Here is a 15,045-nt window from a genome sequence, read left to right on the forward strand (position 1 = left end):
GGCCCCCCCACCCGAAGCTCAAGCCGAAGAGAGAAGAAATGTGGTGATGACTTGGGTCCCGACCACCTGCCGGACATCGCTAACTCCCCGGATTTTCCTGTCCCCGGGCCTTGACACTCCCAGGGAAAGCTCTGAATTGCTGGATTGCGTGCGGGTTGTTTGGGCTTTGCACGTTGTAGTTGCACTGGGTAGGGCGGAAGTACTGAGGTGAGGGGGCAGTGAGAGGTGAAAGTTGCAGATTTGTAAAGGAAATGCTACAGCGGAAACCCAACTGGCCCTTAGCAACAGGAGAGACTGTGGGCTGGACTTAGGCTGAAGCCGGACCTCTGCCTGGCTATCCACCTCGGGGCGGGCTGGGGGCTGAAACCTGGGGGGCAGCCCCGAGGCAGCGCCAGAGCCTTTCTTCTCCTGCGGAGACCAGGCAGGGAGTAAGAGCACTGGAAGCAGATCAATGGGGATTGCTTGGTCGCCTGAAAGATTCACAGCTTGCTGTTTCATTATTGTTGCCATTATTATCACCAGTATTAACGCTACTGATGTTGTTATTGGCACGAATGCCAGGAAGGATTTTGTCTTCTGACAGTTATAGTTCGCCTGGAAACTGAGCCTGCCCCTCCCCAAATAAAATGTCCCCTGACACCCTCTGGTTCCTGATGTATCTTCCCCACCAAAGAAAATTACCCCACAGAGATGTGGCAGTGTCAGGGATCCAACTAAGGAACTGGATCTACCTAAGAACAGTGAAAACAAGAAAAAGTCACAACTGTGTAATGTGCTTGCACCAAGGCCACAAATGAATATTAATGTCTATCTGATTACCTTTCTCTGCATCATCTGGCAGTGGAACCCTGAAGGCACTGCCAGTCTGGAACCCCATGCTTGACCCAGCTTTTTCCTCTTGTGTATTATACTGTCTGGAAATTAATTTTTCTCTTAGTGTGACCCTCACAGTCTCACTGGGCATGTTATTTGGCAGGGGCAGGCTTCAGTTCCCAACAGTGGAGGCAGCCACAAGGGCACCTGCGGCTGCCTCCTCTTGGCCTGGCCCCTGGTTAGAGCTCCTCCATGGAACAGGCTTGGCCAGCTGATGACTCAGAAAATAGGGCAGGAGTGTGGGAGAATGGTGTCCAAGTTAAACCAGTATGGGAGATGAGGTCAAACCTCCTTGTTGGCCACATCCCTTCCTGTCAGAGAGACAAATGAAGAGCATGCAGAAAGTAGTATGAATTGGAACCAAGATCTCAGAATCTGGGTAGGCTGTTGCCACTGACTTTGGTATAACCTTTCCTTCCCAGTGCGGATTTTCCCTGTTTGCTAGTGCACCCATAGCCATGCCTTCCTAATAGGATAGTTGTCATTTTGTATCTCCAAAATGCTTTGAGCATCCTGGGAAAAGACAGTCCATAAAATATGCATTTTTAAAGTTTTGTGAAAAGTTTGCTACACTGCAGGTTAAGGAGATAGATACATTTTTAGCATGTGTGCCATGTGGCAGTGTGAAATTAAAACGGAGAAGTACACACATAAAAATGACTTAGCATTCTTGACATGCTTGTGCATACTTGTAGAAAAAATTATCTTTCATTTGGGGCGAGTTGCCCAGAAATTTAATCAGTGTTTATACTACTGAACCACCCCCTTCTACCTTTCTCCCCTGTAAAATTTTATGACCCACTTCTCACAGGATCAGCAGTGCGAATGTGGTGAGTGCTGGGAGCTGAGAGCCAAGCATCGGTTGTTAGGGGAACCGTCACAGAGGGTTTGGAGACCAGTATGGGAACAAAGATGCCATCATCCCTGCAAAACAGGAAAATGTTCTTCTGGGAAAGATGGTTGAGCAATGAGACCCAGCATTGGCTACCATCTGCTCTCAGGTCCAGGGAGGGGACTCCATCAGATGGTTCAAAAAGGGCCAACCCAGGTGTTTTTCCCTCTTCCCTTTGGTAAAGGCATTGCCTGCATCTTATCTTTGGGTTGGTGTTAACTTCTCCGGCCCTGCCTGTACACTGCAATAGCTCGCCCTTGCCATTTCAAAGAGATTCAGAGGTACTCTTTCAGCCCCTTATGTATTTGTAAATATTCCTCAACCTCTGAAGCTTCCCAAAGACATGCAGCTATTGACGAATTTAAGTAAATAGTTGGAAGTAATCAAGAGAGCCACTGAAAAGTGAATACGTTTTCCCCTGGTGGAGAAGTCATTGAATGCCATTTGAGCTAGAAAATTAGCAGTTTAGAAAAGCAGGAGGGATTTCCTTGACTTCCCTCTCCCCATAAACCAGTAGTTGTATTTTTCTTTCCTTCATAGTAGTGAGCACTGTTTGGTTAAGCATTTTTTCCAGTTTTAGACTTAGAATGGGGGTTTGCCTGGTGGTGTTCTATGGACAGAGGAAAAATGTAAAGAGATACGGAAGGAAGAGCTGCAGTGGCTAGAACATAAATCAGCCAGAATATATGGGGGGTGATGAGAATAGGTCTTTTCACCCTAAAAAAAAAAATGTCTACTTTGGAAGAAAAAGCAGTCTGATTATTGGCATCCAAGGCTGAAACCAAGGCAGCTGATGCTGAGAGGAGCCAAAGGGCAGTTCTTCTTAGTTTAGAAACAGCAAGACAGCCTCTGCCAAAGATTGCTGTAAACACGGAATAAAGATTTCATTGTGGGCTGGTGTGACTGGAATAATTAGACAGTTAATTGTTCATTCTGATCTGGTGGTGTTGCAATCAGGAGTGCAGAGCAGCGAAAATAAGAGCAAGGGCAAAGCAGGAAAGTAACACATCACCTCTCTCTTCACTTGCTTCACTTTGATGGTACTTTGGAAAATCCTGTTAGTTTAAAAAAAACAACTTATCTCTGTTCCCAAAACACTGAAGAGCTAGACCCATTGCTGTCACTCCTGCCCCCCCCCCCCCCCAGGCTCTACTCTGAATATGGAAAAATTTCTCATTTTTTAAAACAGCATGGGAAACTATAGTAAGAATGAATGGCTTAGGTAGTTCTGGTATTAATTAATAGATTCCAGTTAGGTGCAAGCCTTAGTGTTGGCTCAATAAAAATATATGCAAATAGCACTATATTTTTGCACTTTTCCAACACTTTTTTCACAGGCATGTAGGGGTAAATAAGTAAATACTCCATTTTTTACATTTAATTATTTTATAATGTGAAACAAATTGCCTAGTGATTAATTTTGCACATTTAATTGAAGAAATAACCTCCTCTGTATTTTCATGCTAATTAGGAGATAAAAGAAAATGTATTTTAAGTGATAAAGGTAATTTTAAGCAGCTGAGAATCTACAGTTATTGTACACAGTAGACTATAACTTACTTATTTACTAAAAGATGTCACTGTCATAAATTCCTTCTGAAATGACTTGTGCAAATGGAGAAACAAGTAAGAGACTACAGAGCGCATTAAGTACATAGCATCTCAGGAGGGGACAGAATCATGAATTTAGCACGTTCAAATCCTCCCTGAATCCCAATATTGACATGGAGTATGGAGCAAAGTTTTCATTCTTTGAATTAAAAAAGGAACACCTTTTACTGTCAAAGTTAAGTATAACTGTACTGGGAATAAAAGTACTATGTTATTTTTAAAAGGCATAATAAATTACACAAAATCTCAAAAGAGAAATACTTAGTTTCTCCAGGATATTCATTTTGTCTCAATGTATTTAATAAGTACAAAACTATCTTTACTAACCTTTAGTTTATTTTATTCATCGTAAATCAAAAGGTCTGGCAAAGGCAAAATACTTACTCAAGTGCTAAAAAGCATAAGTGGTACAAAATTATAGAACTATCAAGCTTTCAGAAGGCAAAATTCTATCTTACAAATAGTCTACAACAATTAAAAATAGAAAATCATGTTGCCATATTAAGTTATGACAACAACACGTTTTCAAGAGAAATTTAGCCTTTTCTCATTTAATTGCTATTTATGGTTTGCTAGACTTTGAGAATAACCTGCCAATCTCCTGCTAACCAAGACTGTCTAGTTAAGAACATTCCTAATTACATATGGATTAACTTAATTTTAGAACCCTCAGAGTATTCAACTCAAAGCATTACTCAAGTGCAATTCGAAATAGAAATGATCCAATTCCCCTCAAGGTATATGCAATATTTTTTAAGCTTAAGGAATCATAAAAGAGAGCACATTTGGTATGGAAATACATCAGTGAATAACTACAATAAAGGAGTAAGGAAAGCTATAAACTGTGGATCTTTTTAAAGAAAATGCTAAGTTAGAATGGTACCACTCATTTTTTTCTCCCAAAGCAGTAAGAGCTGGTCATGTAAAATACCATGAAAAGTACAAATATCAAAGACATGACCAGCAGTGCCTGAAATGGGGATATTGTTGCTATATATAAGAATGTTTCACCAACTAATAAAAAAATTTAGACTTTATTCTCATTAATATCATGACCATGTTGAGTAAACATAAGTAATAAAATAATAATTTCATATCATGGCAATGGCCATATCTGGTTGTCAGAGAAGTTTATTTGACATATGGCAACTGGTCAAGCCCAACCACAATCTGAAACACCGTGTTCAACATCTGCCAGGAAAACAGAAACCTAACCCTAATATGAAATTACCTATGCCCAGTACACTTACACCTATCTACCCCTGCTCCTGATTTATAACTAAAATAAGCTATGTGAACCTTTCACCAAAAATAAAAAAAAACAGGGGCTCATAAGGAACTAAAATGCCTCTAGATAAATCATCAGCCTGACTTTTTTCTTTCTTTTAGGTCTGACCTTATTTGAATGAACAAGGTAGTCTTAGTGTTATCCTAGTGAACAGTACATAGTGTAATTTATTGGCATAGTTGGGGGCTAGCAGTTAAGAGAAAAACAGGATAGAATTAGCATGAAGATTCAGTTACCCCTTGTACCCAGAGAGAGTGGTTTACTAGGATTCAAGTTGAGTTGTGGTCAAATAGCATGGCAGAATGGGCAGTACAGGACTCTTGTTCTCTGGCTGATAATTTTGGATGGAACCAAACTTTGGTTTCCACTTTCCAGCAATAAATTAAAGTACAGTTTATTAAATAGTAGCTTATGAAAATTGATGGATATACATTTTAAGTGTGTACCTGAGTTTAAATACTTAGATGCACTTATAAAAATCTGTAGCTAAAGTTATTGTATATGATGTTTTATTGAAAGAATAATGTACATTTTATATCATACTACAGGCCCGGTGCACGAAATTCGTACACTGGCTGCGGGGTCCCTTAGCCTGGCCTGTGCCCTCTTGCAGTCCAGGATCCCTCAGGGGATGTCTGCCTACCTGCTCGCTGCTACTTACGCTCGGCTCGCTGTTCTTTAATGCTGCCATGGAGGCGGGAGAGGCTCCCGCCACCGCTACTGCGCTCACCAGCTGTGAGCTCAGCTTCTGGCTGAGCAGTGCTCCCCCCTGTGGGAGCACACTGACCACCAGGGGACTGCTCCTGCGTTAAGCGTCTGCCCCCTGGTGGCCAGTGCGCACCATCACGACCAGTCGTTCTGCTGGTCGTTCCGCAGTTTGGTCAATTTGCATATTAGGCTTTTATTATATAGGATGCATTTTACTTTGTTTCACTTTATAAAGTCAATATCATAGAATCCTTACCAAGTCCTAATTTGGGTTAATTTGTAGATATTATGAATAATCAAGGACTTATAATTTGTTTTTAAACCAACCTTTTAAACCAACCAAAGTAATTTCATTCAGCAATTTAATTAGAAATTGGCTAAAGACATTTCATTTAGCAGTAATTTCTAAAAGCAACCAAATACATGTTTTTAAATTTGAAAGATTATTAGGACTCTAATAAGAGTATCAAAACAGATGCTCAAATCTTTGCATTTAAGATCTTTTTTGACTAGACATGGAGAGTGGGCAGTATCACCTACCTACCATCTTTTAAGGTCAGGGGGGGAAACCAAGTAGATATTACAGTCATCTCTGTGCCCACCTATAACACAAGTCCACGGACTTCCCTTACCTCTTCACTTTCTGGAAACAATACAAGCCCCAATAGCACTTTTTCAAATCTCTTGATTCCCTGCACCCAGGGCTCATCTGGAGTATGAATTTGAAACAGTACCATCATCACATCACTGAAAGAAGCCACACTTGGGAGCACGTGTCTTGTAAGTTTTTTTTATATTAAATAAGAATCTAAATCTGTGCGCATACTTTGCACAAATTGGCAAGAACTCCCAATGATGCTCATCTATGTATATAAAAACCTAATATGCAAATTGTCCCCGCGGGAGTTCGACTGGGAGACTGATCGCTCTCTATGACGTGCGCTGACCACCAGGGGGTGGCGCGGAATGAAGGAAGACCCTGGCCAGCAGCTGGAAGGCAGGCCCCAGACAGGCCTAGGGACCCTTTCATGCACCGGGCCTCTAGTCTTATAAATAACTATCATGTATCACTTAGTATGCTTGCATTATCACTACAAATTATATTGAAATAAAATAGTATCTAGCAATCAAAGGACATCTTCATTAATGTTATAGTTTTGAAATGTGATAGTTATATCTAGCTTTACCCTTAGTCTATATTCTCACCTCCATAATATCAGAAACATATATTTCAGTCTAAAAATGTGAGGTATACTTGCATTTAGAAACAAAATCCTCAAGTAGTCGTTAAAAAAATTAATCCACTTGGCAATTCAGCATCTCAGTGGAATACTCAGGCAGCTAAGCACAGGGGCTGGTGAGCATTTGGATATCAAATTGCTGGTGGGGTGCTCTTTAAACACAGGAAAACAACAGATTTCTCCATGATAGAGAAGTGCTGTCCATTTCTTTGGATACATCTACTAGTATATAGCTTGATTGTATCAATTCAAATGTGTAGCATTTAGAGAGAAAGCAAACAGAGCAATAAAAATAACTGCCCTTTTATTTAACCCGGCCTGTGCCAGATATTGTGCTGCATGCATCACAGGCACGACCTCATTGATCCTCTCTGTGAAGTCAGCATTGTTACCATCTTCATTTCGCAGACACAGAAGCTGAAGCACAGGTGAAGCAGTCGCATGGACAGATTTCAAACCCAGACCTGTCCAGGTCCCATATCTGTACTCCTAACCAGGTAGTCACACTGCCTCCCCCAGAGCACGGCTTCTTAATCTCGGCACTACTGACATTTGGGCCCAGACACTTCTTAACTCTTCATTGGAAGGGTGAGAAAGGAACTGTCCTGCATATTGTAGGATACCTGGTCTCTACCCACAAGATGCCAGTAGCATCCTCTCAGCTTTGATCACCAAAAAAGTCTCCAGACATTTTCATGTCTCCTGGGGAGCAAAATTACTCCTGATCAAGAACCACCGCCATAGAGCCAAGTTTAACCCCCACATAGTGCTTATTAAAGCACACATTTTATTTTCAATTTAAGGATAAGTCATCCATTTTTCAAAGTATAAAACAGACAATTCTCATAGTTATGTTAGCCACATTACAGATGATTAAAAAAAAGATTAGACAAAATTTTTGGAGAAAAAATTAAGTGAACATGCCTTCATTAATATCACAGTGCCCCAAATGCCAAGTAATAGACTGTCTACTGGACTCCAGGTCTCGGGAGAAGAGATGGGAATTCTCTTGTTCATTTTTACATCCCTTGAACCAAAGGTCATGCCTAGCACATTGTCAGTGATCAATAAACACTTCTTTATAAGTGAATGAAATCATGGTTAACCCAGAACAGATGTTGAATGCTCTGTTGCAGGCCTCTGTTTGGACTTGACATTATTACATTTTGCTTTCATTAGTGGTATGGATGTGCACATGATGGTTCACCAATCATATTTATAAATATAATGAAACCAGAAGGAATAGATAATACATTAGGTGAGGAAATAGGATGAAAAAAGCTGCTAGGATGGGGTAGATGTAACAAGTTGAAATTTAACATGAACAAATGCCAGAGAGAACAAAAAATCATGTGGAGGTTGAGTGGCATGCCAAGGCCCTTGGCCAAGGAAAGGCAGAGCTGGCACTGAGACCCAGGCCTCTTGATCGCCACTCTTTTCAGGGATGAGTCAGTCCTGGCCTTGCTCTGTCTTGGTCGAGGCACATCTGAGGTGTCTCATTCTGTCCACTCACTGTGCTCTACCAAAGTTGTGTCTGAAAAATATAGCACCTGCTGGCCTCTGAGGGGCTCAAAAATATGCCATATGAGAGAAATGGTAGAAGGTTTTCAAAATGGCAAACCTGACATGGCAAAGACTTAGAGAGACCATAACAGTCACCTTCAAGTATCTGGAATATCTCTATGTGAAATAGAAATTAAATTAAGTATGCATTGCCATGGAGAACTGAACCAGGGCCCCTGAATGGAAGCTACAACAGAGCAAAATTTTCGCCAGAATAATAATGAGCTTCTTTCCATATGATGAATTGTCCTACGTTGGAGCAGGCTCCCCTGAGGAGTAGTGAGCTCTTGGACATCAGAGAGGAACATGCAGATGACTGGCCTATGAGAGGCAGAGCTCAAACAGGTGTGGGGGGGGGGAAGTACCAGAGGTTCTTCGGATGCTTTCTAGTCCTTGTGTATGTGAATGCTTCCTTATAGGCTAGCACTGACCTTGTAACTACTGTGTAGTTCTGTTAATAAAAGCAGGATCTATGTTTTTCTAACCCACATATTCAGAGTCATAGGGGTAAACTGAGTAAGCAGGAAAGGAGTTCTTATCATGTGCCATACAGAATAAGAACCACTTTCTCTGTGCCAAGTACTGTGTAAAGCACTTCACCAATCTTATTCCATATATTCCTGAGGAAAAAAACATGAAATAGGAAGCGGTGTCATCACCATTTTGTAAGTGAGGAAACTCAGTCACAGAGAAGTTAAGTACCTTGTGTAAGATCACACAGCTAGTAATTCCAGCCTTGTTGCTTAGACCTGGGTCAGTACAAAGGTGCCAAGTCTATGTCATAACTACTACAGCATACTGCCTTAACCTTCAGGAGGGGTACATGCTTCTGTTCAGAATGTTGGCGATTTCTAGAATTTGACACCTATAGCTATTTAATTGCAAATACCCCAAACATCTTCTAAGTGATGTTTTAAAATGCATCATTTAAAAAAATTATTTGTGGTTTTCTATTTCCACTCCCTTCAAACAGTGCAAATTCCTATGATTTAACTTTAAGTAAATGAGCCAAATAGGGGTTTTAGAGGTTTGTGGGGTTTTGTAAGTCTACAGAAGAAAGATTAGTAATGACATTTCAGACACTATTCTGTAAATGAAGGAACTAGAACCCAGGTCTCCAGGCTGAAAGCGCCAGAGTGAAAACAAGATTGATCATTTTCATTTCCAAAAATTCAGTAAATCCTAATGGTCACATTTTTTTAGACAATTATATCATTAGACATGTGCTCTCTTCTTAACAGGATTCTCTTATTGGATTATCTTCTCTTTTATGATTATCTTGATGGATATTTCATAAAACCAAACTGATTTTTTAAATTATTTTCTCTGCCTCTATTATTTCAGTGCCAAAAAGACACTGAAAAGCTCTAAACCAGTGATTCCCAAAGTGGGCGCTACCGCCCCCTGGTAGGCGCTGCAGCGATCCAGGGGGGCGGTGATGGCCACAGGTGCATTTGGGGGCGATGAGTAACTGCTATTAAAATTTTTAAAAAATTGCCGAAACCGGTTTGGCTCAGTGGATAGAGCGTCGGCCTGCGGACTGAAAGGTCCCAGGTTCGATTCCGGTCAAGGGGCACATCCCCAGTAGGAGATGTGCAGGAGGCAGCTGATCGATGTTTCTCTCTCATCGATGTTTCTAACTCTCTATCTCTCTCCCTTCCTCTCTGTAAAAAATCAATAAAATATATTAAAAAAAATAAAATAAAATTTTTAAAAAATTAATTTTCAGGGGCTGAGTAATATTTTTTCTGGAAAGGGGGCGGTAGGCCAAATAAGTTTGGGAACCACTGCTCTAAACCATTCCACCAGAGAGCCCTGTATTCAGCCTATTGGTAACTCTGATTTAGTTGAAAACAATGTCAACTTCACCAATTTAATCTGGCAACTTCCTATTTTTCAGTAATGCTGCCTCCTTCCCACCATTCCAGACATTAGTCCACAGGACTTAAAACCCAGTTCAGCATTTGCTTTCTAAATTTAATGTTGCCCTGGTATTACATGCTCTTCAACACTTACTGAAGGCCATGATTCTATGTTTATCATTCATGCAAAGCATCAAGGACATTGTAGGAGGAGCCCAAACACTTATTAGAGGATTTAAAATGGCATCCTATGCAGCTCTCTGCAGACAACTGTTTTGCCAAAAGGCAAAGACTTGGCCAAAAAGCCTGTTCTTTATCTGTCGATGACGGGGACCATCTACTGCTAATGAAATAGTCTTGTGCCATTTCCCCGCCCACCCAGGCACATGTCTAATATAACTTCCTTGCTGAGCATCTTACCATAACATTTGCTCATCAGGGTACCATTCCACCATGCAAAATTGTGGCTTGAAGACCTTTATCTGACTTTATGAAGTGGAATGGAGATCAGCGCACTGATATTTTATTCACAGATTTCCCGTTTTTACATTATTCCATAGGGGAAACATTTTTAAAAAGAGCATTCTCGGTATACTTTATGGTGGGCAATATTCTAAATCAAGAACCAAGACATCTCCTAAATGAACATGTCACAGCAAACATCTCTACAACTCCAAGAAGCATAGAATGTGAAACCAGGAAAGCACACCTTTAATCATGTGTGAGCTACCCAGAATGTAGGATCTGATAGGTTATTGGGAGGATTCGGACAGAATAAATTAGGAATTGACCTGAGAAAGAAAGATCCTATGAGTATTGAGGAGTGGACCACGCAAGCATGTGCTGCTGTAGTACCTGACCTTGAATTTCCTTGAGTCAGTGTGGGCGTCAAAAGCCATGTGACATCAATTTCTACGCTCAATCATGGTTCTGAAAAGTGTAGCTGGCCTTGTAATGCCACCTTTAGAAGTCACTGGGTAAGGGATATGAATAACTGGGGGAGGACTAAATAAAGTATAGAGGAGAAAATGAATGACCACTAAGGCATGGCCTTATTTAGTGTAAGGGTAGAGAGGAAATATGTCATTATTAAAAGCTCATTTCATTATGATATGCAGCCTTTAAGCAAAGAGATCTGTTACCTTCCCTTCCCCATTCCAAACCACCATTATTTGTGTCCTATGAAAGATACGTCTTGTATCTTTGAGATAAAAGGAAACCTTTCATACCTTTGGTGCTGGGTAAAAGAATATTTAAGCCAAATTGAAGGCATCAAAAATAAGTAACTGCATTGAAAAGTCACAACCATATTAAACAATAAACAATTTATGGAAGGAGCCCAGGAAAAATGTGTTGTTTTTTTTAAAAATTGAAAAGCATAGCTTCTGACAAGTATTGTTTATTCGTGAATATAAGTAGAATTTTTCAAGGAACACAAAAATACAAAATAAAATGCAAGTTTGACACATACATTTCTCTTTGAGGCTTGGCCAAAAAAAATCTATCTAGATATGAGGTTAACTGCAAAATTTAATTCTATGATCATTATACTAATTGAGAGAAGAGGTCAGGATTATGTAAAATTATAAATGACCCAAAGTCATTGAAAGCTGAATAGGGAAGTGTTTCTGGCCTTTAACTTGAATACAGGTAAACCTAGGGATGTAGCATTTCAAATTTTAAAAACATAAGAAAGTCTCGCCAAACCGGTTTGGCTCAGTGGATAGAGCGTAGGCCTGCAGACTGAAGGGTCCCAGGTTCGATTCCGGTCAAGGGCATGTACCTTGGTTGCGGGCACATCCCCAGTGGGGGGCGTGCAGGAGGCAGCTGACCGATCTCTCTCATCGATATTTCTAACTCTCTATCCCTCTCCCTTCTTCTCTGTAAAAACTCAATAAAATATATATATTAAAAAAAAGAAAGTCTCATAAGTGAAGTCAGATGCCCAAAACTTGTCTTGTTCCCCTTCTCTCTTAGCTTAGCTTCTCTCTAGCTGTCCCAAGGTGCTGGTGGGCCATTCTCACCAGACCAAAGCTGGTTACTTTCTACTGGGTATGCCAGATAACCTGATAGTTTATCAGTTGTCCTCTTGCCTTCTGTTCCCTCAGAGCTCATGTGATTTTATTATAAAATGAATGGGTATGGGGCATGGAGGATGGGAGGAGGTGCTGAGAAAGTTAATCCAAGAAACATAGCCCCAGGTCTAACAATTCCTAGACTGTTAACCACTATCAACAGCTCAAAAACAAAAATATCATCTCTCTTAAACATTTGTCTGGTCCCAAGACAAATTGGATTATGAATTATTTCAAAGGGATTCTATGCATGCAAAGTGAATAGCTGTCAAAAAGCCATAATTAAGGAGATGAGATGCTGTCAATAAACTTGAAATAATGATTTTCCTTGGAGCAGCCACATTATGGCTTATCTTTTCTCTACCTCTCTCCCTCACATGGCCTTCCTCCAGGATAATCTAGAGTTTTCTCAATATAATTTTGAAGGGAAAACTCCCTATGTAGCTCTTCAGAGACTTTGAGAAATTCATAGAAAAAGCACTCTTCTTCCTTTCCAGGTTGCTAATGTTTTCTTAACAGTCGTGATATATTTTTGGCCAATTATTACAATTGTCCTCCCTCCAGTGTTCTATGCATTTCAGAACCCAATATAGATTCATTAGTTGCTGACTATACAATAAAAATGACCCTAGGTGTTTGGAGCCTTGCCTTTGTAAAGTTTTAAATGTGCTATTTTATGTCTTCAGTGCCAAATGCCAATAACCCTTCTCCCGGCTACAACTGATTTCACATTATTTCTTTGGTCCACTGGAACATTTTAAGTCTCAACAAATGTTTTAAAATAAGAGTATGACTTTCTGTGCCAAAAATAGTCACTTTCTTACTCTCAGTCTTGGGAACTGTTCCTGCCACGGCCTTGCTCATGTTACCCCCACCTTTTGGAGGAAACCACCTTTCTTTCTAACTATCTCTGATTTTTTTTTCTCCCAGAGATGGCTCAAAACTTCTCTTCCTGAGTGAGACCTCAATTGGCCATAGATTTCTTTGCCCACCCCCAAGACTCTGTTGTTCTCCCCTGGACTCAAACACATTTGTGCACCATGTTGCATGGTGTTTTCACCAGTGTCAGTGGTTGTCCAGGTGGATATTTTCTCTCCACCATCTCCTGAGTCACAACTTCTTCAAAGCAGAGACAGGATGTGCCTCTTCTCAATGGCACAGAGCTCCCCTCTCTGAATGGTGGGGGTTCATCGACATCAATAGCCTGGTGCTTTACAACAGCCCTGAAACATTCCACTGTGCCAGCTCAATGCTGGAATGTTCTAAGTCCACATCTCTGGCAGTGTGTTATCTGACCGACACAGCCACAGAAAGATGAGAACTCCAGATGGTCCCTGCCATTTTGGGAAAGCAGGGGCTGCAAAGGTGGTGAGTGAAGGGCCTGAGAGCACAGCCAGAGCTAAGAAAGGAATATGGAAAGCTAGGAAGGGTGTTGGGAGGGAGCAGTAGGCAGAACTATGTGGAAAAGGGAAAAAGTTGTCAGCTTTTTAAAAATATGAATAACTACATTTACGGTTTACTTCTTGGAAACTAAGTGTAGCTTTGTGATGTGTTAGGTAAAGTAAATGTATTTTTAAATGGCACATGGGCTGTGCTGTAACAGTGGAAGACTGCAGGGGCTGAAATGTATACTCTTTGTGAGTAGCTGGGAGGAACACTGAAATTACCAGGACAACTAACCATCCTCTCCATCTCTGAAGCACAGGCACCAGGTGGCATTTCGATAAATCTGTTCTCTGTGCCCTACCAGCTAAAAGATCTTCTGTGTGACCTTCATCGTCAGCCTCCTCCTAACAAATCCAACCCAAATCCAAAGTGAATGGGTGGATTTAGGTCCTGGTGTTTGTCTTTTTCCTGGAAAAAAACTAGAGAAATTTGTTAATGGTTAGCAGTTTGAATTACTCATTTACAGGTTGAACCTAAAGCACAGTTATTCTCTGAATATGCCTTCCCAGGGTGAGATGTATGAATATGAGACATGCTAGAAATAGGCTAATTTAGAAGGAATTTGAGTCTTTAGTAAAAGTTTCCTACAGATTCCATAATGACTCCACTGTTTTGGCCATGGAAAGAAGTATGCCCTCTTCACTGTCATTAATATGCACTTTTTAGAGATTCATTCCTCACAGTACAGTGACGATTATTTTTCCATGGATATATACAGATTCAGCATGTAGAGGTTCTGTACTGAGAATCAGAACATACTCATACAGTATCATCTCCAAACCAACACTAAAAACCAAATGCAACAACATCCCAAATTAGACCAAAGCACTATACAAACTCCTAAACTACCACATGCATGTGATAAAAGAAGAATAAGCAAGATCAAAATTGGATATTTTGGTCAATCTCACATTGTAGCTCACTACAATGTAATTTACTTTATGTCTCCACAAGCTAACATAAGCTGAAGATTAAATGAATGACTAAAGAGAATAAGGGCAAAGGTGGTGTATTAGTCTGCTAGGGCTGACATAACAAATAGCACAGACTGGGTGTTAAAACAAATTTACTTTCTCACAGTTCTGAAGACAGAAAGTCCAAGATCAAGGTGCCAAAAGCATCGGTGTCTAATGAGGCTCTCTCGTTTGGGTTTATATGGCCTCCTTCCCAATGTGCTCTCACATGATTTCTTCTTTGTGTACATGGGAAAAGGGGAGTAGTGGGAGAGGAAGAAAGGAAAAAGGAGAGAGGAGGGGGACAGAAGGAGAGGGAAGGGGGAAGGAGAGATCTAGTATCTTACTTATAAGGGTACTAATTCTGTCTGATCAGGTACTAATTATGACCTCACTTAACCTTAATTACTTCCTTATTCCAAATACAGTCACAATGGGGGTTAGCGCTTCTTAAACATAATACTTTAAGGGGCGGGGGGGGGGCACATACATTCAGTCCTTAACCATGACATTTCAACCAATAAAGCTTATTA

General features: G+C 40.6%; 1 protein-coding gene across 1 annotated transcript in view; it reads left to right on the plus strand.

Annotated features, from left to right (window-relative positions):
- CDH20 (cadherin 20) overlaps window positions 1-15,045 on the plus strand; it is a 199,324-nt gene that overhangs the window by 805 nt on the left and 183,474 nt on the right. The gene's annotated exons all lie outside the window — the stretch shown is intronic.

The sequence above is a fragment of the Myotis lucifugus genome, unplaced genomic scaffold, assembly GCF_000147115.1.
Source record: "Myotis lucifugus unplaced genomic scaffold, Myoluc2.0 scaffold_36, whole genome shotgun sequence".
In the NCBI taxonomy this organism is placed as follows: Eukaryota; Metazoa; Chordata; class Mammalia; order Chiroptera; family Vespertilionidae; genus Myotis; species Myotis lucifugus.